General features: G+C 37.6%; 1 long non-coding RNA gene across 1 annotated transcript; it reads left to right on the forward strand.

Annotated features, from left to right (window-relative positions):
• Window positions 1-14,397: 14,397 nt before the first annotated feature.
• LOC119537578 lies at window positions 14,398-25,239 on the forward strand. Its single transcript, XR_005217445.1, has 3 exons — window positions 14,398-14,481; window positions 18,855-18,936; window positions 21,263-25,239. It is a non-coding gene; the product is annotated as an uncharacterized LOC119537578 (long non-coding RNA).
• The last annotated feature ends 1,584 nt before the right edge of the window (window positions 25,240-26,823 follow it).

Raw genomic sequence — 26,823 nt, forward strand, 5'->3', positions numbered from 1 at the left:
AGAACTTGGTACACATTATCTCATTTAATCTTTTTAAAATATTAACCAAAATCTGGACTATATTCAGATTTCCTTACTTTTACCTAATGTCCTTTTTCTGTCCCAAGATCCCATCCAGGATACCATATTACACTTAGTTGTCATATCTCCTTAGGTTCCTCTAGAGTGTGAAAGTTTCTCAGACTCTCCTTGTTTTTGATGACTTTGACAGTTTGGAGAAGTGCTGGTCAGGAATTTTGTACAATCTCCATCAACTTAGGTTTACCTGGCATTTTTCTCATGATTAGACTTGGGGTTTTTGGTTCTAGGGAGGAAGACCACACAGGTAAATTGACATTTTCACCAAATCATATCATGGGTACATATTATCAACATGACCTGCTACTGATGATGCTAAGCTTGATCACATAGCTGAGGTAGTGTAGGTCAGATTTCACTATGCCATTTTTTTTTAAAAGCAGCTTGATTGATACAGATTCACATACCATACAATCCATCCAAAAGGGTACAATCAGTGGTTCACAGTATCATCACGTAGTTGTGCATTCGTCACAACAATCAATTTTAGAATATTTTCATTACTCCAAAAACAAAAACAAAACCCCAGAACATCCCATACCCCTTATTCCCCCATTAGTGACCCTTAGCATTGGTGTGGTACATTTGTTACTACTGTTGAAAGAATAGTAAAATATTAACTATTGTCCATAGTTTGCAATAGGTGCATTTCCCCCCATATGCCACTCTATTATTAACTCCTTGTAATTGTGACATACATTTGTTCTAGTTCATGGAAGACATTTTTATATTTGTACTATTAATCACAGTCATCATTCAGGTGTTAATTACATTCACCATAATGTGCCACCGTCATCTCTATCCATTTCCAAACATTTAAATTCAGCCTAGTTAAAAATTCTGCAAACATTAAGTATCTGCTCCCCATTTCCTATCCTCATTCTATCTCCTGGTAATATATTCTAGATTTTAACTCTATGAGCTTATTTATTATAATTAGCTCATATTAGTGAGATCATAAAATATTTGTCCTTTTGTGTCTAACTTTTTTCACACAACATAATGTCCTCAAGTTTTATCCATGTTGTTGCATGCTTCTGGACATCATTCCTTCTTACTGCTGAATAATATTCCATCATTTGTATATACCACATTTTGTTTATCTGTCATTGGTTGATGGACACTTGGGTTATTTCCCTCTTTTTGCAACTGTGAATAATTGCACTCTGAACATTGGTGTGCAAATGTCTGTTCACATCCCTGCTTTCAGTTCTTCTGAATGTATACTTAGTAGCAGGATTGACAGGTCATATGACAGTTCTATACTTAGCTTTCTGAGGAACCGTCAAACTGTCTTCCACAGTGGCTATACCAGTTTACATTCCCACCAGCAGTGAATAACTGTTCCTATTTCTCCACATCCTTTCCAGCACTTGGTGTTTTCTATTTGTTTCATAGTAGCCATTCTAGTGGTTGTGAAATAACTCATTGTGGTTTTGGTTTGTATTTCCTTGATAGCTAGTGATGACAAGCATCTTTTCATGTGCATTTTAGCCATTTGTATTTCCTCTTTGGAAAAATGACTATTCAAATCTTTTGCCCATTTTTAAATTGGGTTGTTTGTCTTTTTATTGTTGAGTTGTAGGATTTCTTTATATATTCTGCATATTAAACCCTTATTGGATATGTGTCTTCCAAATATCTTCTCCCATTGAATAGGCTACCTTTTTCCCTTTTTGACAAAGTTCTTTGATGTGCAAAAGTATTCAGTTTTGAGGAGATCCCATTTATCTATTTTTTTCTTTCATTGCTTGTGCTTTGGGTGCCAAGTGTAAGAAACTTCCACCTACCACAAGATCTTGAAGATGCATCCCTATATTTTCTTCCAGGATTTTTATGGTCCTATCTTTTATAGTTAGGTCTTTGATCCATTTTGAGTTAATTTTTGAATAAGGTGTGGGATAGCAGTCTTCTTTCATTCTTTTGGATATGGATGTCAAGTTCTCTCAGCACCATTTATTGATGAGACTGTTCTGTCCCAGTCTGTGGACTTGGCTGCCTTGTTGACAATCAGTTGATCATAAATGTGTGGGTCTATTTCTGAACCCTCAATTTGGTTCCATTGACCAATATGTCTATCTTTATACAGTACCATTCTGTTTTCACCACTGTAGCTTTGTAATATACTTTAGAGTCAGGCAGTGTGAGTCCTCCAACTTTGTTTTTCTTTATCAACATGTTTTTGGTTATTCAGGGACTCTTGCCCTTCCACATAAATTTGATGATTGGCTTTTCCATTTCTTCAAAGGAGGCCATTGGAATTTTGATTTTGATTGTGTAGAGTCTGTAATTGCTTTGGGTAGAACTGACATCTTTATTTAATCTTCTGATCCATGAACATGGAATGTCTTTCCATTTATTTAGGTCTTCTTTAGTTTCTTTTAGAAATGGTTTGTAGTTATATGAAAATAGGTCCTTTATATCCTTGGTTAAATGTATTCCTAAACGTTTGATTCTTTCAGTTATTACTGCAAATGGAATTTTTTTTCTTGATTTCCTTCTCAGATTGTTCCTTACTACTGTATAGAAACACTACTGATTTTTGCATGTTGATCTTGTATTCCACCACTTTGCTGATTTCGTTTATTCGCTGTAGTAGATTTGTTGTAGATTTTTCAGGACTTTCTAAACATAGGATCATGTGATCAGCAAATAATGATAGTTTTACTTCTCCCTTTCCAATTTCAATGCCTTTTATTTCTTCTACTTGCCTAATTGCTCTAGTGAGGACTTCTAGCACAATGTTGAATAGTGTGGTGATAGTGGGTATCCTTGTCATGTTCCTGATCTTAAAGGGATAGGTTTCAGTCTTTCACCAATGAGTACCATGTTAGCTGTGGCTTTTTCATATATGCCCTTCATCATGGAGAGGAAGATTCCCTCCATTCCTATCTTGTGAAGTGTTTTATTATGAAAAGATTATGGATTTTGTCAAATGCTTTGTCTGCCTCAATTGATAGGATCATGTGGTTTTCCCCCTTTATTTGTTAATGTGGTATACTATATTCATTGATTTTCTTGTGTTGAAATACTCTTGTATACCTAGAATAACCCACTTCATCATGGTGTATGAGTCTTTTAATGTGCTGTTGGATTCAATTGACAAGTATTTTGTTGAGAATTTTGCATCTATATTCATTAGAGAGATTGGTCTGTAATTTTCTTTTCTTATAGTATCTTTATCTGGCTTTAGTATTATTATGCTGTTTTGACCACTGTAGCTTTGAAATATACTTTAGAGTATATTACTCATTCATAGAATGAGTTAGGCAGTATTCTCTCCTCTTCATTTTTTTGGAAGAATTTAATCAGGATTGTTATTAATTCTTCTTGGAATGATTGGTAGAATTCACCTGTGAAGCTATCTGGTCCTGGGATTTTCTTTGTTGGGAGGTTATTGATGACTTATTCGATCCTTTACTTGTGACTGCCATGTTCAGGTCTTCTGTTTCTTCTATAGACAGTGTATGTTGTTCATTTGCTTCTAGGAAGCTTTCCATTTTATCAAAATTATCTAATTGGTTGGCATACAGATGTTCATAGTATCCTCTTATTATCTTTTTTAAAAAATTTCTTTGGGGTCAGTAAGTAATGCTTCCTCTCTCATTGTTGATTGTATATAGAGTGGTACCTCGGTAGTTGATTGCTTTGAAACTTATCGAATTTGGTACTCATCACATTTTGATATTTAAATTTTGTCCCAGTACTTGTTGCCTGTTTGGTACTCGACACACAAGCATTGGTTGCCTCATGACTTGCTACCCTTTCCAGCCAAAACAAAGGGTCAGACATTAGTCATGCAGTAGCTCTTGCCCTGTGCACATGCCCTTGTGATCTTGTCTTAGCTTCTGTGGTCACTTTGTGTATTTTTGAGCTTTTTTTTCTCATCATGAGTCCTAAGAAAATGAGCAGTGAGAGCACTGAGCAGAAAAGAAAATTACTTCACACTATCATTGATTAAAAAAAAGATATAATAAATAATAGGCAAATATAAGAGGGGTATTCACATTACTGATCTTGCTAGGGAATATGGTATGCCTAGAACAACAGTCTCCACCATCATTAAGAAGAAAGAATTGATTTAAAAAAAAAAAAAGCTGATGTTGAGGAGTTAGTGGAGGAACATCGTGAAGAGCTCAGCACTGAGGAGCTGCAGGAACTACAGAAGGAGCAGCAACAAGAGGTGGCTGCAGAGATTTCTTCAGGTGAGGAGGAGATAAGGGAGGATGTCCCGAGTTCCTTGGTAAAAGAAATGTGTGCAAAATGGGCAGAAGTTCAAAACTTTGTGGAGAAGTACCAACCGGACAAAGCTCTGACAAGCAGAAATGTGAACTTATTGAACGACCAAAGAATTTCACATTTTTGAAGAATTCTGAAATGAAGACAGAAGCAGTCCTCATTGGATAAGTTTTTAGTGAAGGTGACAAAGAGTGTGTCAGAGCCTGTGGTGCAAGTTGAAAACAGGCAGAAAAGAGAAAGAACACCTGAAGTTCAAGTGCCCGATGTTCTACTGGAAGGGGACTCTCCTTCCAAGCAGCACTCCATATAATCTCTCCTCCCCACCACACTCCTCCTGCCATTCTATTAGGCCATGGACTCTTCTCAGTACAGGTAAAGTGAAGTTTTTATTTCACTTTAATAAATCTAAGTATTTATTAATTTTTAGGTTTATTTATCATGTAAAGAAATGATATACAACCATATCTTTTTACATATTGCCTTAAAAATGTACATTGTTGTTGGTTTGGGAATGCATTCAATTTATTTACATTTTTCCTTACGGGAAAAAATTGTTTGGTACTCTTTGTTCTTTGGTACTCATCATGCCTCCTAGAACCAATTAATGATGAGTACCAAGGTACCACTGTATTTGCATCTTCTCTCTTTTTTCCTTTGTCAGTCTAGCCAAGGGTTTGCCTATTTTATTGATCTAGAAGAACTAACTTTTGGTTTTGCTGAGTCTCTCTATTGCTTTTTTTTGTTCTTAATTTCATTTATTTCTGCTCTTATCTTTGCTACTTCTTCCTTTTTGCTTACTGTTCTTTTTCTAGTTCCTCCAGTTGTACCATTAATTCTTAGATTTTAGCTCTTTTTTATGTAGGTGGTTAGGGCTATAAATTTCCCTTTCCTCACCCCTTTGCTCCATGCTGTAAGTTTATATGTTGTGTTCTTGTTTTCATTCATCTTGAAATATTTACTAATTTTTCTTGCAATTTCTTCTTTGGTCTATTGATTAAGTGTGTTGTCTAACCTCCATATATTTGTGAATTTTCCTGTTCTCCACTTGTTATTTATTTCCAGCTTCATTCTATATGATCAGAGAAAGTGTTTTGTATAATTTCAATCTTTTCAATTTTTTGAGACTTGTTTTGTGGCCCAACATGTGGTCTGTCCTGGAGAATGATCTCCGGGCATTTGAGAAGAATGTATATCCTGCTCTTTTGGGGTGTAACATCCTGGAAACATCTGTTAGGTCTTGTTCATTTATCATTTTATTCACGTCTCTGTTTCCTATTGATCCTCTGTCTAGACATTCTATCTATTGATGAGAGTGGTGTATTGAAGTGTCCAACTATCATTGTAGATACATGGATTTCTCCCTTCAGTTTTGCTAGTGTTTGCCTCATCTATTTTGGGGCACTCTGGTTAGGTGCATAAATATTTCTCATTGTTATTTCTTCTTGATGCATTGCCCCTTTTTAAATATAGAATGTCCTTCCTTGTCCTTGTAACATTTTTGTGTTTAAAGTCCATTTTATGTGATATTAGTATAGCTAACGCAGCTATTTTTAGTTACTGTTTGCATGGAATATCTTTCTAGCCTTTCACTTTCAACCTATTTGTATCCTTGGGTCTAAGGTGAGGCTCTTGCAGAGAGCATATAGATGGATAATATACATTTTTAATCCATTTTGGCAATCTGTGTCTTTTGATCGGAGAGTTTAATGCATTAACATTTAAAGTTATTAATATACAGGCTCTTTTATCCTTTGGCTTTTATATGTCATATCTTATTTTTGTGTCTCTTTTTATCCTTTCCGTCACCCTTACTGATAATCTTCATTTCTACACTCTCTTCCAAGCCTCTCTCTCCTATCTTTTCTTTACAGCCTTCAGAACTCCCTTTATTATTTCTTGCAGAACAGGACTCTTGTTAATGAATTCTTTTAACTTCTGTTTATCCATGAATATTTTAAAATCTCCCTCAATTTTGAAGGACAGTTTTGCCAGAAAATGAATTCTTGGCTGGTGGTTTTCCTCTTTCCATACCTTACATATATCATGCTACTGCCTTCTTGCCTCATGGTTTCTGATGAGAAATCGGAACTTTATATTATTGCAGTTCCTTTGTAAATGACAAATCACTTTTCTCTTGCTGTTTTCAGAATTGTCTCTTTATCTTTGGCAGTTGACATTCTGATTAGTATGTGTCTTGGAGTGAGTCTATTAGGGTTTATTCTTGTTGGTGTACTTTGTGCTTCTTGGACTTGTATCCTTATGTCTTTTATAAAAGTTGGGAAATTTTTGATCATTATTTCCTCAAATATTCTTCTGCCTCATTTCCCTTCTTTTCTCCTTCTGGGACATGCACGACATGTATGTTTGCATGCTTCACATTTTTCCTTCCTTTTCTTTGTCTGTTCTTTTGTCTGTTTGATTTCAGGTGTCCAGTCTTCTAGGTCACTGATCCCTTCTTCTACCTGTTTAAGTCTGCTGTTGTATGCCTCTAGCACATTTTTAATCTCATCTATTGTGTCTTTCATTCCCATAAGATCTCCTATTTTTTTTGAATGCTTTGAAATTCTTCTTTATGCTCACCCAGTGTCTTCTTAATATCCTTTATCTCTTTAGCCATATTTTCCTTAATCTCATTGAATTGGTTTAGGAGATTTGTTTGGCCACCTTTGATTAGTTGTTCCAAAAATCTGTATTTCATCCAGCTTTTTTAATGCATTTTTTTATTGTGAACTTTAACATATATACATAACAGTGACAACATTCAAAGTATGATTTAACAAGTAATTAGCAAATTTCAAAGAATGTTATAGGTTACAGTTTCACCATTTCAGTTATTTCCATTATTGTAAAATATAACATATATACAGAAAGGTGTTAATTTTGAAAGTACAGCTCAACAAGCAGCTATATAGGTAATTGCAAAAATATTATGGGTTACAGTTCCACAGTTTCAGTTCTTTCCTTATTGTGAAATATAGGATATATAAAGATGCTAACTTTCAAAGCACAATTCAATGACTAGCTAAAGAGCAAATTTCAAAAAACATGATAGGTTACTGTCCCACCATTTCAGTTATTTCCTTCTAACTATTCTAACACCCTAGCATCTATCTATCTATCTATTCATCTATCTATATAATCTTTATATGAAGTTTCAGTATTCCTAATCCTTTATTAAATCCTATCTTGTCTGTTGCTACCCGTTCCTCTTGTTTAATCCTTTTCTCAATCTTTAGAGGCATCTAGGCGGTGACCACCCTAATTTGTTCATATTGAAAGGAGGGGGTTTAATACTATTCCTCTGACTTTTTGCTTTGTTTGGCTGGGCCATATCTTCTTGTTTCTTAGTAAATTTTGTAATTTTTTGCTGGTATCTGGGCATCCGATTATCTTAATTAGATTATTCTGAAGGTCAGTTTCCCTCTCTTATCTAAGATTCTGCTGTTGTTTGGGTTCATGTTCAAGCTCTTCTTTGGCACTTGGTTCATCAGTATTTTCTGAAACGGGGCAACGGTACCATGCAGGGCTTGCAGACCAGTTCCAAAGGGCCCTTGAGAGTGGGTAAGAAAAGCAACTTCCCAGAACTGCACTTTTCCAGCCTGCTTAGCAGATGATGCTCTTTGGTAACCTATTCCCCATGGCCCTATAGAAGCAAGTTATTTTTCATACTCTGCCCCTCTGCTTCTGAGGCAGGTGGAAACAGTGGTACCGTGGGTGCCGTGGGAGCCTATCCAGAAAAGGCCAAGGCTGTGGGGTCCAAAGGTCAAAATTTGCTGGCCAACAGTTGGATCATGTTCTGGTTTGCTAATGCTGCCAGAATGCAAAACCCAGAGATGGACTGGCTTTTATAAAAGGGGGTTTATTTGGTTACACAGTTACAGTCTTAAGGCCATAAAGTATCCAAGGTAACAAATCAGTAATCAGGTACCTTCACTGGAGAATGGCCAGTGGTGTCCAGAAAGCCTCTGTTAGCTGGGAAGGCATGTGACTGGTGCCTGCTCCAAAGTTCTGGTTTCAAAATGGCTTTCTCCCAGGAAGTTCCTCTCTAGGGTGCAGTTCCTCCAAAATGTCACTCTTAGTTGCACTTGGGGTATTCATCCTTTCTTAGCTTCTCTGGAGCAAGAGTCTGCTTTCAATGGCCATCTTCAAACTGTCTCACATCTGCAGCTCTGTGCTTTCTTCAAAGAGTCCCTCTTGGCTATAGCTCCTCTTCAAAGTGTTACTCTCAGCTGCACTTCAAAATGTCACTCATGGCTGCACTGAGTTCCTTCTGTTTGTCAGCTCATTTATATGGATCCACTGATCAAGGCCCACCCTGAATGGGTGGGGCCATGCCTCCATGGAAATGATCTCATCAGAGTTATCACTTACAGTTGGGTGTGGCACATTTCCACAGAAACACCCAAAGGATTCCAATCCAATCAGCACTAAAACGTCTGCCCCACAAGATTGCATCAAAGGGTATGGCTTTTTCTGGGGGACATAATACATTCAAACCAGAACATTCCACCCTCTGGACCCCAGAAAAACATATTCTTTCCAAATACAAAATATGTGCATCCCATCACATTATAACAAAAACTTAAATCATTTCAGTAACAATAGTTAAGTACAAGACCCCATCAAAATCAATTATAGGCATGGTCAGTCCTAAGGCATAATTTTCCTTTAGTTGTGGATCTGTGAACTTCGAACAAGTTATGTGCTTCCAATATACAAAGGAGGGACATTCATAGGATAAACATTCCCATGCCATAAGGAGAAACAGTAAGGAAAACAGGGTTAACAGGACCAAAACAGTTCCTAAAACCCGCAGGACAAACTCCTTTAGATTTCAAAGTCTGAGAGTCATTTATAGAACGATGTTGCATCCTTGGGGCTTGAGAGAGTGGGAATCTAACCCTTCCTAAGGGCCTTTGTGGCAGCCCTTTCCTCTCCAAATGCTTAGGTGAGTGCTCCAACATATCCACACATTGGGGAGACCACCTTCTCAGCCCCACCCTACTCAAACATCGGGCAGCTCCCGGATTCCATTCCATCTCTGGGGCACATGCTCAACCCCTTCAGAACACTGTGGTGGCAGCCAGGCTCTCCCCAGTTCCCTAGGAATGTGCTCCACCCTCTTTGAGGCTTGGGGTGGCAGAACATTTCCTGACCATCGAGGCAGAAGGCCCACCCTTGACCTCCGGGGCAAACTCACCCTTTCCATGCGTGTGGGCTGCTCTGCTCTCCCAGCCTGAGACCTCTTGACTCCAGACCTCAACCTCCATGGCTCTGTCTTTGAAGAAATTTTTCCTTCAGTTTGTTCCTTGCCTGTCTCCTCCAGTCCAGACCAGCAGCATCTCTGTCTATAAAGATCTCGCAAAAATTCTGTTGGCTTCACATGAAGCACACAGGGGTCAAAGCCATCAGACAATAGGACTTCCCACAAATCCTTTCTGTTTAACTTCTTTTCCAATCTTGGCTTGTACTGAAATGGTGGCTAGGTTTCATGTTTGGTTACATCCTCACATTGGGCTGTAGCTTCTGGGATTCCACCCCCTGGAAGCCTGTAATTTTCCAAGCCATCAGCTTCTGGTTTCTTTGAACCCAAGAGTTCAGTTCTAAGTTTATATCTCTCCGCTCTCATTGTACTATAACCTTCAAGGAGAAGTCAGGGTACATCCCCCACATGTAGTCTGGAGAGCTCCTCAGCTAAGTATCCACGTTGTCACTTTCAAATTCTTCCTTCCATCTGACACCAGGACTCAATTTTGCCAAATTCTCTGCCATTTTAAAACAAGTATCACCTTTCTTCCAGTTCGCAACAACACAGTCATCATTTCTGTTCAAGTCCTCATCAGAAATATCTTTAGAGTCCATATTTCCACAAACAGTCTCTTCAAAGCAGTTTAGGCCTTTTCTATCAAGCTCCTCACAATTCTTCCAGAATCTTCCCCTTATCCAGTTAAAAAGCCGCTCCAATATGTTTGGTATTTGCAAACTTAGCAGCAAAAGCACCGCTCTTCTCTGGTACCAAAATCTGTTCTGGTTTGCTAATGCTGCCAGAATGCAAAACACTAGAGATGGATTGGCTTTTATAAAAGGGAGTTTATTTGGTTACACAGTTACAGTCTTAAGGCCATAAAGTGTCCAAGGTAATATATCAGCAATCGGGTACCTTCACTGGAGGATGGCTAATGGTGTCCGGAAAACCTCTGTTAGCTGGGAAGGCATGTGGCTGGCATCTGCTTCAAAGTTCTGGTTTCAAAATGGCTTTCTCCCAGGGTGTTCTTCTCTAGGCTGCAGTGCCTCAAAAACGTCACTCTTAGTTGCACTTGGGGTATTTGTCCTCTATCTGTCTCTGGTGTTTTGCATTCTGGCAGCATTAGCAAACCAGAACAGATCATAATTGTGCTGTGTCCCTCTCTGTTCCCAGGTGGGGGTGCTTCCCCAACTCTTCCAGTCCACAGCAGCCCACTGAGCAGGAATCAGGCTGACCAGAAGTTGCTGGCCTCAAGGGTAGGGAATTGATGCTGGGAGCCGTGGCTGAGTGTGTCACTCACCTCAGTTTCTTAGTCTGTGCAAACAATGGCACCACAGGTGCCATATATGCCTGTCCAGAATGGGTCAATGCTGCAGGACCTCAAGATCCAGTTTCCCTGGCCAACAGTTGGGTCAAAACTGTGCCATACTGCCTTCCATTCCTGGTGGGAGAGAGCTTCCCTGACTCTCCCATTCTGTAGTAGCCTTCCAGGCAGGAACTGGGCCAACCAGAAACTGCTGGCCTTGAGCATAGGGGATGAACACTGGTAGCTGCAGCCAACCATGTCACTCACTGCAGCTTCTCAGTCTCAGTTGCTCCATCACAGTTTCTCTGTTCCTTTGTCCAGCTCTTCCCTGTATGTTGGACAGTCATCCCCTGGCCTCTGGAGCTCTACAAAGGTTGCTTTGGACAGTTTCTGCCTGTTCCCTAGGTGTTTCTGGTGGAGGATTCAGTTCTGTCACTCCTTATTCCACCATCTTCCTGGAAGTTCTCATTTAATCTTCAGTAAGCCTATGCAGTAGGTACTATTATTAGCCCTATTTTATGAAGTCAAAACCAATTATGTAAGTGATGGAGTCAGGATTAGAACCTAGGATCCCTGGCTCTAGAGCCTTCAACCACTATCCTGTCCTTTATTCTGGCCAACAGGCTGTTGACTGCTGGCCCCAGTCCTGATAGGTTACTGTGGCCTTCATTCCAGTCAAGGAGAAGGTCTGTTGTTTTAGGGGAAAGAATTCCACATTATTATTTTAATGATGTCCCCCATTCACTTAATAAAGGAAGGGCCTCAAAGTGTAAAGGCATTTGGAGATCTACCCCTCCTCCAAATGTATTTATTCCACCTGGATCCTATAAACATATTCTGATGTTAAAGCATTGACCTTCAATTAGTCAGCCCTATAAAAACATTACATAATCAATGAAGTCAGTCAACCTTAAAGCTCTCTGATGGTTTCCATGGATCCTTGTTTTATTTGGATTCATTGCTTCCTCCCATCTACTTTCTAATGAAGCCTATCTCATTCCTACAGACTGTTCTGGCAAACATACCTTCCTCCCCAAATGCACATACTTCCTCCCCTACACTCAGATAGAACTGACAGTTCCTTTCTTTTGCTCTTGTGGTACCCTGCACAATTTTCTATCAGAGCATACAGGGTCTATTTTCTCCCTTTTTTTTTTTTTTTTTTTTTTGCTTACTAGACTGTAAGACTCTTGCAGTTAGATATCATGCTAATTCAGCCTTATCCAATGAGCACACAACATTAGTCTGAGGAAGTGCAAAAGAGAATATGTTTGGAGGTTGGTATTTCACCCAAGAGAAGCCAACTTGTGAATTCACCACTTTCCAAAGGTCTGGTTTTTGGCCCTCCATGCAAAGAAATTCTGTCTTTGTCCCAGAGTTGATCTGATTCAGGGATTCTAACAAAGCTGACAAGAGACTTATAGATACAGCCAGAGGCCAATTTACTTAATTGTAATAAGAAAAACTATAAATCTAATTTCAAGTGAATTGTACGTCCCCACTGCTTAACTAGTAAGCCTGGAATCTGCATGGGGAAGCTCTGCTGGGATGTAACATAAAATGGCACCAGATTCTGGTGTCTTGGTGCATCCATTCCCACAATTAAGAGGACCAGGCACTGGGGTAGGACCCACAGGGCACACTCTCCCATGGGCAGTGATTAGGTGGTACTGTTGCCTCTGTCACTGCAGCCTTCTTGTTTCCTTTGTTGACCCATTCTCCTTCTAAACGACACATTGTTCCTGAAGTATGAAGAATCCTGTGAACTGTTCTAAAAGGACCTGAACCATAGTATATGAATGAAGGATGAAATGAATACAACCAAAATGAGAGAACTTGAGCACCCAGAGATTATTAAGATGTATTTCCTGCCATCAAGGAGCTTACTGTCCAGTGGGGGCAACAGGCATGCAAACAACTATTTTCATCAGAGGTGGTGGGTGCAGTGGAGGCCTGTGGAGGAGGGCGGTGGGCAGTTTCCTTTTGGACTGGCTTAATCTTTTGTTTTTGCATCATTTCTACTGGGCTTGTAGTTTCATGCTGACACTGCTTTTATGACTATGAACGGTTCACAAATAAAACTATCTACTTAAAGCAGAAATAGTGTGCGAATTATGTAGAGCTTACGAGGCTAAAATGACCAGCCTGTGCTGTGACCACAATGCTCACATTTTTCAAGGGGGTACGAGTGTTGTAACTTTCCTAATAATATCCTCATAATTTTCTCAATAACAGGATTAGTATTAAATCCCAAGGGAAAGTTGTAAGAACCCATTTTCTCAAGTTATTTAAAACTCAACCTCAACAAACTCCCCCCATTTATACCATAGCCTGGACCTGGTAACAAGACATTCAAGACAGCAAGTACACACAATAAGTAAGTGGCTTCTCTCTCTAATGTCTCAGGTATTTTTTTAAAATATATTTAAAAATATAGCTCATAGGCATTATATTTGAATTAAGGAAGTTAAAAAATTAAATTTGAATTAGTTAGGAGTGTGTAATATATATGACAGCTTGGTTCAACTCAAAAGTGTAGAAAAGAAATCTACTCTATTTTAATCACAATTTTTATTATAAAATGTAAAGACTTTAAAGAGCTCATAGCATGGAATTTTTTTTTTAAAGAAAAATTAAAATGTTTCTTCTGTCATCATGTTTTTTTGCAGGGGTTTATGAATTATTTGTTGCTTCTTTACTAATCCAGAATAGGTTTGTAAGATTTTTAGAGGCCGTGCCTTTCTTTTCTTTTATTCTTATTCCAGAATTTTAGTAATTATTAGCTCCTCATATATCACATCTCAAAAAAATAGGTTTTCAGTATAAAACTGGGAAGTTCAAATAGGATTTAAATTGTCAAAAAAATTGGGTCCACTGTACTGCATTGTGAATCATGCCAGTAATTTGATCCTGTAGCTTAAGAATACAGAGAATATGGAAGTGAAAAGAATAAAAGAATTGTAGGGCTCAGACACCTACTCTGATGGGAATGATTTACCTGACTGACCCATGGGAGGAGAACCAATGCTTGTTCACAATAAGCCTCATATGTGTATTCTTGGGTAAAGAGTTCTAAAGCCAGCAGGAAGTCTACACATATACTTTATTCAATTCCTCATTATGCTTGTGTCCCTGAGAACACTTTGGACAAAAGCTTCTGTTGCAGATGGCAGACTGAGTATGAAAAGCTTTGCTGTGCTGGGGTATCAGCTGAGAACAGTCTGATGCCCAGACCAGCCCCATACTCAGCTCTCCTGCCAAACCCAGCACTGGGCTTTCCCACCGTGAGAGCAGGGATTGGGGGAAACAGAGCAGTTCCAGTGGGCAGAGGAACAATAGGACATGGCCCACCGCAGTAATCCAGAGAAGCAGTTTGGAGTTTGAATCCAGTCCCATCATTTAGACGTGCAACAAAGACCTTTTGTGCTATACCCAGCCCCCACCCCACTCTAATAGCATGCGGCCACGTCACTTTTTTTCCCCATTTTTTTTTTTTTTTTAAAGAAAGTAAAAAGCTTTATTGAAGAAAGCTGTGAAACATCTCTGAGCAAACTGCTTTGTGTGCGGTAGCTCTTAGGATGGCCTCAGATCTTGCAGCAGCGCTTGCACTTCTGTAAGTAAGGATAGATGAACATTCTCTGCTTCTCTGCTATTCCCCTGTCTGAATCTGGTTTCTCTCCTTTGCAAGCTGTGTGATCCAGGATAGATATCCAACTTCTCTCAGTCCTATTTTACTCATCTGTATTATGGTTAATCACAATAGCATCTGTTACAGTGATGATGAAGTGAGATATATCCTGTATGTAAAGTGCCTGAAGGGCAGTGAGACACCAGTGCATATTAAGTGCAGGGATAAAGACTTTATATGGCCCAGCTCTTTTGGGCTGATATCCTGGGATACTCTGAGCAGATTCTTTTTTATGTTCTTTATGTCTTTTAAGTTTAAATCATGATAAAGGAACTAAATATGCCAGTGGTGAGGCCACACAAAAAGGGCAGAGATTTGTGAGTTCCTAGGCACCAGCTGAATTCTGACTAACAGACAAGTAAGAATAAGAGGATTCAGCCTCTTTCTTTTTCTTGAGGGGTGGCAGTCAGGTAAGACCTCTCTGGGAAAAAAAAAGGCATCTAAGTCCCTGTGCAGAATGGAGGAACTCCTAGGCAGAGGAAAAGATGAGGTGGTCTGCCCAGAGACAAACAGCTAGTTGGCAGGTAAAACAGGTCTCAACTCCAATTTCATTGTTTTCTTTACTGTACCAAATTACCTCTCTTGGTGTCTTCTTGGAGTCTCCAGAAAATACCTGAGAGAGAGCACTGGTATAACTGACTGTAATGTGGATTATGTAGAACCACATCAATCCATTAAAAAACATTCAATGATTGCTATGTTCAAGGCTTTGCGCTTGGTGTCTAAAGACCCAGCGTCTTTCTGCTAAACCATTTCCTCTTTTATCTTTTGGTGGCTACAGGGCTACCAATGGCCTCCCAGTCAGACAGTTCTGGAACCCCAGCATCATCTTTAACTGCTCAAACTTCTCATTCTTCCCCTCTCTTCCCACTGTATTTATTTGCTACATCTAGATTGTGGTAGTATCCCACTAACTTGGCTCCCATCTCAAGACTTTGGCTTGGGCACTAGGAAGGTAATTTGGAATCAAGAATGTAGAATAGAATCCTGACTAAGGATTTAAGACTATTTCCAGAATGGGTTTAGACTTCTTACATTTTTATTTCTTTTTTAAAAATAAAGAATCAGTAAAAATACCTGGGTCTCCATCACCCAGAAATAACCAATACCAACTTCTACCAACAATCTATTTATTGATATATATTTTACATATATATTGTTTAAAGGTTAATGATACATGAACACTTTGAAGTCCTTTCTTCCTAGTCCTTGCTATTTCTTCCTATTCCTTAATTTATTTACTCAATTCTTTATTGATATAGGTTTATTTTTTTGCTGTTATAAACACTATTTCAGGAAATTGTTTCATGCATAGAGCTTTGTGCACTTGGAGTATTTTCATCAAATTCTTGCAAAGGGGATTGCTCGGTCAAGGCATGTATATAATTTTAAGAATTTTGGTGAATATTGTCAAATTGCCCTCTGGAAAACTTATACCAGTTTATATCCATGGCAGCATATAAGCATGCTTCTTTCCTAATACTATCACCAAAGAATAGGTACCAATATTCTCTTAAATCTTTTACAATCTGGTAAATGAAAAGTGATCTCATTATTGAATTAATTCATATTTCCCTGATTACTAATGAGATTGAACATCTTTTGCATGTTTATAGGATGTTTATATTTTTTATTTTGTTAGTTGACTGTCATATCCTCATCCCTATTTTTTATTGATTTATCTTTTTATTTACTATAATTAATTCTGTCATATACATTGGGTATTTTACCATTTGATGTTTCTACATGTTTATTGATTATTGTAACTATTTGTAATTACTAATTATTTTAATACTGATTTCATCAAATCTGTTAATATTTTTATTTACCATTTCTGACTTTAATTCTTAGAAAAGATTTTCTGCTTCCAAAATAGTGGGAAGAGAGGGGAAGAATGAGAAATTGGAGGAACAAATATTCACTGATATTTTATTCAAGTACTTTTTAGGCTTCATTTATTATATTAAGAGCTAATCAATCTTTATTTTTAAATGTAAGGTGTGAAATATAAAATTTTCTTGATGGCTTGCATTTGCTCTAAATTATGGATTAATCCTTATTCTCAATGATGTGAAAGTTTAACTTCATCATATACTATATTCTTGTACATATTTGAACTCCTGGGGAGATTGAAAGCAGAGACACCAGGGAAGTCCAGGAGCAAGGTAATGATAAGGGTGATAAAAGGAATGAGAAAGAAGGGGATCAATTCAAGAATTCTTAGAGGTGAATAATGGATAAATCTTGGCTCCTCTTGGAAATGTAAGGGCGATAAGAAATCAAAAGTTATTACAATTTTTGAACTAGGTAACTGGTAGCAAAGTGCCCTGAACAAAAATGTGAAAGGCAGAAGAAGCTGGTTGTGAAATGGAAGATGATGATCAATTTCATTAAGATTTTTAGTTCGTGGTTCCAAAAGAGTATCTAGGTGGGGTATTGGTGTGTGTGTGTGTATGAGTGTGTGTGTGTGTGACAGAGAGAGAGAGAGAGAGAGAGAGAGAGAGAGAGAGAGAGAGAGAGAGAGGAAGAGTGAGTGCCTGGGAAAGAGATTAAACTGAAGTTCAATTAACTTTCATGGAGCATCTACTGTACACTAGGCTTTTCCTTTTTCATTTGCTCTTTTAACCCTCACAGCAACTATGTGAGTTATTTTCACTCTATCATAATACAAGGCAACTGGAGCTCAGAAAAGTTAGCAAATTTAAATCAAAGTCACATGGCCTGTAAGGGGTTAAGGTCAAAATGCAAATTTGGGCATTCCCTGCAAACTTGTGACAGCTGGATTCTGTGAGAGTAGATGAGAGACTGCCAGTGAGAAGGTGGAGAGAATTAAAAAACCAGAAGGGCTGACAAAGAACAAACTTTGGAAACATCTGCTGATAGGGAATGGGGGTGGAAAAGAAAGGCCAACAAGGATGTAAAAGGATGACTTGGAGGCACAGGAGCCAGGGGAACAGGGAGGTTCAAGGAGAGGCATCCTGTAAACTGTGTCAAAAGAGCAGATGCCTTGGAAATGACCATTAGAAAGTTTTTCGCAATCTTTAAGAGCACAGTTTCTGTAGAGTTGGGAGAGTGAAAAATGTTTGCAAGGGACTGAGGAGGAGGGGAAGAGAGCAGATAAAAACATTGTATACCATACTTTTGAGAAGTTTGTGGTAAGGAGAAAAGAAAGTAAGTTTGAGGGAGAAGCACAGTTGCGAAAAAGGGTATGTGTGTGAGGGGAGGGTTTTAAGTTCCACTTTTTTTTTTTTTTAATGATTAGGGAATGCTGTAAGGATTAAGCAGAGAGTGAAAGGTTGTCCATAGGCAGGAGAGGGGACAACTGAAGTAGTAAAAGACCCAGAGGACATTTAACAGAGAACACTTTGTATTTTCCTGAATGATTCATCAATACTTTAGAGAGTTTATGCTTGTCCTCAAAGAAGCAAAGGGATAGCCCGCCCCTCTGTGGAGACTGAGAAATGGCACCTCAGTTTCTGCTTGTCCTCTACCCTGCCTCCCTTCCTCCCCTACTCCCTAGCTTTGGAATCTCCCATCATCGCCCCCTGATCCTCACCCTCCTCTCAACTTCTCCAAGGTTTATTGCTAGTTCTAAGAAAAGGCCAAAGAAAGGGTGCAGGAGAAAGTAAGACGCTCCCACCTACCACTGTCCCACAAAAATGTCCTGGCCTCCATTCCCAGCGCTCACCCAGAATTGCTGAGCAGCAGAAGCTTCGAGTATTCAGAATCCCAGTTGACCAGAAGCTTGCCTTCCAGCACTGTAGCTCTAACAAGTAGAGTAGTTCCCAGCAGCCCACTTTGGAACTTCAGACCTTGGTTCCAAGGAAACATGTTATCTGTAGTGCTTCAGAGTGAAAGAAATGTCAGGGAGCATTTCTCATGAGTTAAGGCTTTTGTGGTCTGTCCAAGCCAACCACGTGAAACTTTGTTTCCAGGTGACAGTGTGTCCATGTCCCAAATCACTGACTTGCAAACAGATATTGGGAATGGAATTCCTGTGAGGTGGAGATAGACTGTGCTAATTTTCCTGGAATGAAGAAATTCCTTTATTGCAGATCCTTGCAACTTCCATATTTTACCATATAGATGGATTTAAAAATATTTTTAGGCAAAGATTTTCCAAATAGTAGCTTCACATAAAAGATTTTGCGAGTTGAACACTAGTCAGAAGTGGTAGAGTCTGGTTATTAATAATAAAAGCTATATATTTTTACAATGTTTAAAATACACTTTAACATATCCTATGCTATTTTATCCTTATAGCAACCCTGTGAGATATTATTTTCCTCATTTTCTAGATGAAGAAACTCAGGCTCAGATGGACCAAGTCACTTCAAAATCATAGTTCAGAGCAGAAGACCTACGTCTCAAATTCAGACGGTGAGTTTCCCTATCCAGCCCCTTTCCTACTAAACCACTGGAGCTTCCACTGGCTTTCAGGCCCTGCTCCCCCCCAACCCCCAATCCACACTAAATCTTTACCATCCCAGACCATACATTTTTTCAGGCCTAGAATAATTGATTTTTCTTGCTTATGGTGCAGGTGTGTACTAATGTACTCTACTACACGGTTCCCAAATGTGGTTTTATAATTGTTATCAGTTGTTAGTTCCAGGGTTTGCAAAGCAATCACAGAGACACAACTTTATTTTGATGAATTTAATGATTTCTTGTACAATGAAATATGAACAGTTCAAGAGATGGTGTTTTAGAAGATAGTGTTTTAATGACTAATTAATTAAAGCAGTGCAGAGAACTGTACCCTTCGAATAATTCGATGGAATTGCTATTTCATGCCTGTGAACGTTTAGGACCCAATTGTGGTAAAAATAAAAAAGACAGTCCAACGTTTGTGAAAGATATTGTAATATTTCTTCATAAAAATGACCCCCCCAAAAAAAGAAATAACATTAAATTTTCTTTTCTATTTGCTGTTCTTTTATAATTAAAATTTAATGAATTTAAACTCTGCATTTGAAAGATTTCTAAAGAGATCCAATTGCTAATTTTGCTAAGGCAAAGAATGGTATGTAAATATAGTGTTTATGGTAACAGCTTTTAGATGGAACAGAAGATGATAAGGATATGGAGAGTTAGAAGTGGTTCTTTCTAAGAGGAAAGACAAACAAAAATGGAATAAGAACTTTCTGTGGGAAACCCAGCAATGGACCCAGGAGCTCTCTCTACTCTTACCTAAGTATGAGAAATCTCTTGCCCAAACTCTCTCTACTCTTGCCCATGTAGCATCTCCAGAGATGGGCTGGAGAGTGCCTGAGCCTGGCCAGCTCCTTGTTCTAAGTCTGCTCTTCCGACCACATCCAGTGTGGTCGACAAACAGGAATGCCTATAAGGAGGAACAGAAGCCAGAGGCTGGTCAGTGCCTGAATGGTCAACACACCCAAGCAAAGAAAGTAACCTTATGGGAATAAAAAGAACATTTTCTTTCAGGCCATAGAATCGTCTTTGTATGGATCAATTCAGCTGCTGCAAAAGTGCAAGATAGACTTATTTGATTTTTAAAAATACCTTTTCCTATTTCCAGTTTATTCTACCTTATCAGAGATGGAAGTTCTAATTATTTATAAAATGTTTATAATTTTACAGCTTCCTGTTTTGTAAGAGTAGGCTAACTCAACACCTTCCCAGGAGCCTAAACTCCCCAAGTTCTGAAATCAGTGGCTCTTGATCTCTCTGGTGGATGCACCAGTTAATTGCAGGTGGGAGCTGCTCTTAAGCATTGAATTAACACTTTCCTATTCCTTTTATTCCTGTAGAATGCGAAAACTATACCTTCAGGGCAGAGTTGAAAATTTTGTGACAAATATTTGAGATTCTAAATGCCTAAGTTTCTGAAATGCTTTTACATCAGTCTATGAAAGAAAATGGAAAAGAATAGTATTTGCCCTCTCATGTTTCCTTATTATGATCAACATAATAGAAAAATCCTTTTGGCATGTTCCCAAGCATGGCAAATTCAATACAGCATTAAATGAGCAGAAATAAGGAATTTAAATCTAAGTTCATTGAAATATTCGGCATTTTATGTGCAAATGAGCATAAATTTATATTTACATATGCATATGTTAAATGTTTCATGTACATATTGGATATGTTAATGAAAATTGTGTGGTGAATGCTGGCAAATAATTTTCATTTGTAGGATTATCATGAGGAAAATTAATTTACATTTTATTTACATGTGGGAGCAGTTGCATATTCACTTTCAAAGAAATGTACTTGTAAAATCCAGTAAAGGTAAAACTTTCATTATTTTTATAACATTTGGATATTCAGAAGATATTTATTTTTGGCTGAAAAATGAGTATAATAATTATGCATATTGAATGAAATAACCTCATTTTATAAGTGAACAAAGGTGCATAATCACGTTCATTTCTTTTATGGCTTAAATGTCATTTTAATACTACACAGGTATATAGAGCTCTTTATATTTTTAAAAATGTAATTAATTGATTTGAAGTCTTTTTTTACTTTATAAGGCCAGAGTCAGGCAGATAAATTTTTAAGACTAAGGAATCTTAATGGGAAAGAAAAATAGAAAATAGTAGTTCAAAATTTAGTGGATTCAGACTCTTCCTCATACATACTTCTTTCCTTTTCAGATTTTTGGGAAATTTATGAAAACATGGGCTTATGTCCATCATTTACAAATAAAATGTTCTCCATTTTCTGCTTTGCTTTACAGGGAAATAAAGGAAGCACATTGAACAAAGTGCACAAATTCAACATCTGGCAATGCATTATGGAGAGGACCCATGATACATTTTCTTCAGTTTCTCTGAAGGAAAAACAAACAAACAAACTGAAGAATTGATGAAACATACTCTAAGACAATACATTCCTCTAAAAATCTGAGTATAATTCACTGGCTGAGAGGCATGTATCGAAATATCAATGTACTTGCTGTTAATTTTTTTTTTCTCTTTTAAAACTAATATGACATAGAAATAGAGAATATATTCAAGAAATGGCTGTAGTTTTTGATTGAAAACACAATTTTCCATCTAAGTATTGGTACCTGCTCACCTTCTTTATCTCAATTAGTAGCAATCTCTTCCTATATAATGATTCCTTGCCTGCCTGGTTTCCATGGTCCATTGACAGCTCCAGCTACTACCATCTTCCTAATATACCAACTTCTGGAATGTATTTATTTCCCTGGCCTGATTATGTTATTGCCTTCAGTATTCTTCCTGCCTTATAGATGTAGCCTCTTTGGGGGGGGGGGTATCCAAAAATAGTCTTGTCATAACTCAGTGAGTTCCTTCTCTTTGTCACTTCTAAATGATAGAGCCATTACAAGGTGCCATGTCCACCCATCCATTTGGAATTAGGAATAAATACAGAAGAGTTCAATTCAATCCAGCAAACAATTATGGTGTGTATGTTCTGTGCATGAACTCTGGTAAGTGCTGGAGAGCAAAAGTGAAGGAGCAGTCTGCTGCCTCCAGGAGCTAATGGTCTCATGCCCAGTCTCCTATTATCCCTTTACACTATTCTATCCACTTTGCTTATTTCCCTCTTGTTCATGATCTTTGCAAGTTTCCTTTCCTCTCCTACCTCCTTGGCTTGCTTCACTCTTTTTATTACTTTGTTCCCTTATCCTGTTAGTAACTTTCTTTTTAGCCATAGCCAACTCCCCTGCTCCAAGTGCTTAGGAATAGGACTTGGAAGGCAACTCTCCAGAAAAGCTTTCTGGAAGTTAGAGTAGTTGTCAATATCTAACTATACATATTTTCCTAAATCACTAGATCATAAGGAACAAGAAAACGGAGATCCCATTATATTATCTAAAGTGTTAATTTGGGGGCAACAGGGATACCTTAGTTTCTTGATTAATTTTGAATTTATTTTATTCTAATATATTTTCTTAACCATTTGAAAAGGTCACATGGTGGTCAAATTTGAAAAAAGTTTGGGGGGAAAATCCAGTGGTTTATGGCAGAGTCTTGGGTCTTAAGAATTATTTAGGAAGAAGTATTAGAATTGAGCCTTAGAAAAACCACAGAACACTCATATTGGTGCCTAAATAAGAAAAATAGAGATTGTTCTTTCACATATCTCCACCAACAGCAAAAACATATATAGATTTATCTCCAAGAATATTGGAATATCAGATCTGTGAAAAGAAAATAAAGAACATGGAAATGTTTCAAAACTAAAATATTTATCTAGATCATTCAAATTATTGAAGACAGAATAATTGTATTTCTCAAAAACATGCATACCCTGACCTGGTTACCTCAGGAAACTCCCTCTTTCCCTTTCTTCTCCCTACTCCTCTTTCCCTATCTGAAGTTCATGTATGAGCCCTCACCCCACCTAAATTGCTCCCGCTATACTTCCCAGAAACTATAAAAATTGAACTCTGACATGAAGAAACCACTTTTAACATTTCTGAAAGTACCTTAAATTCACTCTCTATCTCTTCTAATTAATTTTTTTTCCAAACAAAGAAAAAATGAATAGCACATTTAGCTGAATTGCAGTTTTTTGTTTTCCCTCTTATTTTGCTGCAATACTATTTTTTCTATTGTTCATTTTAAAGCATGCAGTATTTCAACTACATTTTATGATATGATTTTTAAGCTTTACTGTTTATAGCAATGTTTTATGGTAGGTTCTAGAACTAAAAATTGACTTGCTACAACGTAGCCTATTTTAAGCTGAAAATGTTTAAAATAGCACAGATTTTTACATGTGGTTCTTCTACCTAGCATCACTGATTTATAGTTTTACTATAAAGGAGAGGGTCTTTTTAAATTTAGAGTTCATGTAAGCCATTTCATATCCAACATATGAAGGACATAGTTATTGATAGTCTAGCCTGTAAATCAAGTCTGATTAGTCCATGTTAATTGATTGGATCAAACAATTACTATGTCAAGCAACTGGTTCAGTTCTTTTGGTCACTAAATTACAAATTTGATTAACTGTTTGCTTCCTGATTGGACAGCAGCTAGCCTCCTACATTTCAATCAGATTGGTTACACTGGTTATATCATACTTTTATAATGCTATATCCTGATAACTCATTCACTATGACTCTTTGCCCTCTAGCATTTTTTTCAGGGTATCCTTTACTTCTGTGTTCCTCAGACTGTAGATCAGGGGGTTCAGCATGGGAATTACAAGACTATAAAACACAGAGACCACTTTGTTGTATTTCCAAGAAGTCTCTGTTTTAGGTTGTCGTAGGTAAATGAAAAACAGTGTTCCATAGAAGATGATGACCACAGTGAGGTGGGAGGCACAGGTGGAGAATGCTTTGCATTTGCCTTCTGAAGACTGGATTTTTATAATGGAAAAGAGGATGCAAATATAGGAGATAAGGACAGTCAAGAGTGATCCAGTGAGATTCACTGCAGAGAAGACCAAGAGCTGCTTTTCTTTGTTGTGGATGTCAGAGCAGGAGAGGGCAAGTAGAGGAGGGTCAGCACAGTAAAAGTGGTGGATGATGTTGGAGTTGCAGAAAGACAATTGGAAAGTGAGAACTGTCTGTATCACGGAGTTCAGGAAGCCATAGATATAGACCCCTATCACCAATTCCTTGCAGACCCTCTGAATCATAATGGCTGTGTAAATCAGGGGATTGCAGATAGCCATGTAGCGGTCATAGGCCATTGTGGCCAAGAGGAAGCATTCAGTAGTGGCAAAAGCACTGGAGAAATAGAGCTGAGCAAAACAGCCAGAAAAGGAGATGGTTTTCTTCTTCACCAACAAATTTTGCAGCATCTTGGGCCCAATGGAAGAGGAGTAACAAAGATCAATGAATGCCAGGTGACTGAGGAAATAGTACATAGGGGTGTGGAGCCGCGAATCCACCTTGATGAGCAGGATCATGCCAAGGTTTCCCACCAGGGTGATGAGATAAATTACTAGGAACATCACAAAGAGGGGGAGCTGAAGCTCAGGACAATCTGTGAATCCCATGAGGACAAATTCTGTTACCGTGGTACGATTTCCTCTTACCATTTTCTTCTCTTCTCTGTTGTAAACAGAAGAAATATGCCTTAAAATGAGTAGATACTTTAAAGAAACTTCTTACTTTTTTATTCCAATCCCAGATAACAAAACTTTGGCTTTGAATCCCCAGTGGTTCAAGTCTGTCATTAGACATGAGGATTCATTCTGCTAAAACAGACTCAGAAAAGCCTGAGCTTATTTCTCTTTTGGAGCAGGGGATATGATATTGTTTTCCTAGGACAGGCCCCATTTTCATGTTCACAGTGGAGATGTTTTCAATTAATTCAACAATCATTTCTGACCCCGACTAAGGGCCAGATAGTGCCTGGAAGCTGGGATACAGGGATATGTCCAGCATTGTCCTTGTTACCAGTAAGTCTAGAGGAAGAGCTGGTCACTCACAAAGGGGAAGTGATCCCCAGAGGAAAGGATCTAAGGATTATAAGATATGTATAGAGTGTGGTTGGGGATCATAGGAGGGAGATACTGAATACGGATGGTGAAAACGAAAAACTTCATTCATGTTATTGAGTACCTGTAACATGCCAGATGCTATGCTAAATGAGAGTGCTACAAAGATAAGTAAAACATATCTCTGCCTTCACTGAGCTCACAGGCTGATACGAGAAACAGATCTGTAAATAATTAGTTACAATTAAGAGTGGGTAGTGTTAGGAAAGGGGAGGAATCCTCTAATTCAACCTTGGGCCATTGGTGGTGGGGTATGGGGGTTAGGGATCAGCAAAGTCTTCACAGAGACAACACAATTGTCCTAAGTAATTTTAGATTGGATATTTTTAATTATAAAAGTTATGTTTGCAGTTGGTAACATTGTCAAATAGGACAGAAGGATATAAATGAAAAAACAATTTTCTTTCTTTTACTTCCAATATTGCTTAATGATATTCACTGTTAACAGCTCCTTTTACATCCTTCTAGGAAATGTTTAAGAATAAAAAAGTATGAACACACACATTCATAAAAGGTTTTTTGTTTTGTTTTCTTTTGTTTACATAAATGAGATCATTCAGTTTTGTACTTTGTTTCTTTTTACCCTTGAGAAGTATTTCCAAAGCAATTTGTATAAATCCATGGCATTTCTTTTTCATAGCTGTATCATAATTTATTAATGAGCTCCCTCTTATTGGACAGTTAGATGTTTTCAATTTTTGTTTGTTTTCGTTTTCAAATTTTGAATAAAGCTGGAATAAATATTCCTGTGCTTGTATGTGGATAAAGGATAAGTAATTGGAAGTGGAATTTGGGTCAAAGACATTCATTTTCTCTTTTGATGGAGCTTGACAAACTGACCTCCAAGAGTGTTGCTCCAAGTTACACTCCTAACAATATAGTGCAAGAAAACTGGTTTTCCTACACTCTTATCCAGAGTTTTATCAAAGGTGAAACCTTTGCCAATGTGATAGATGAATACTGAGAACTCATGTCCTAGTTCTTTTAAATTTGTGTGTTTTTAAAAAACGTTAACAATAAGGCTTAGCATTTTTCAAATTGTTTGCAGGTATATTTCTTTTCCTATGAACTATTAGTTCACTTCTTTTGCTAATTTTTCTATCAGGTTGCTGGTCTTCTAAACATTTAATTTATAAGGGCTCTTTATTAAGGGAATCAGTCCTTTGCTTAATATATGTACTCCAAATTATTTCCCAGTTTGTTATGTGTCCCTTAACTTTGTTATGGTGTTTGTCTGTATTATGCAGTAAGCTTTAAATGGTATGAGTAAAGTTAATCTTTTCCTTTTTGAATTCTGATCTTTGTGATATAGTTAGATAGGCCTTCCTCAATTTGAAATTATTTGAAAATTATCTCTTGCTTTATTTTAGAGCTTTTCTGGATTTCATTTTTACATTAAAATTTTTGATCCGTTTGGGATCTAATTGTTCTTTTTTTTAGCATATAGTAGTTTTATTTGAATAGCAATTTTTTTTTCATGATCTTGAGTGTTTTGGGATGGCAAATAGGTTTCATCTTTTGGTCTTTAGTGTCCAAAAGGCTTTTGTGCTTGGGGAGGAATACTCACTACCATTTGTGCCTTGTTTAATGTCCAATTTATGATCTTATGAATTTAATAAGCAACTATTTCTTTAAATTTATTCTATACTCCTCTAAATAATCACATACTACTTATTCAAGAAGGTCATCAAAATTTATGGATTTAACAAAACAAATTTCCTTAATCATTGAAACAGGGATGGCAACTGACAAATACTTTTAAGATTTGATAAAATCACAAATCCAATATATCAAATTTCCTTAAATAAC

Source organism: Choloepus didactylus, chromosome 6 (assembly GCF_015220235.1).
Source record: "Choloepus didactylus isolate mChoDid1 chromosome 6, mChoDid1.pri, whole genome shotgun sequence".
NCBI lineage: Eukaryota > Metazoa > Chordata > Mammalia > Pilosa > Megalonychidae > Choloepus > Choloepus didactylus.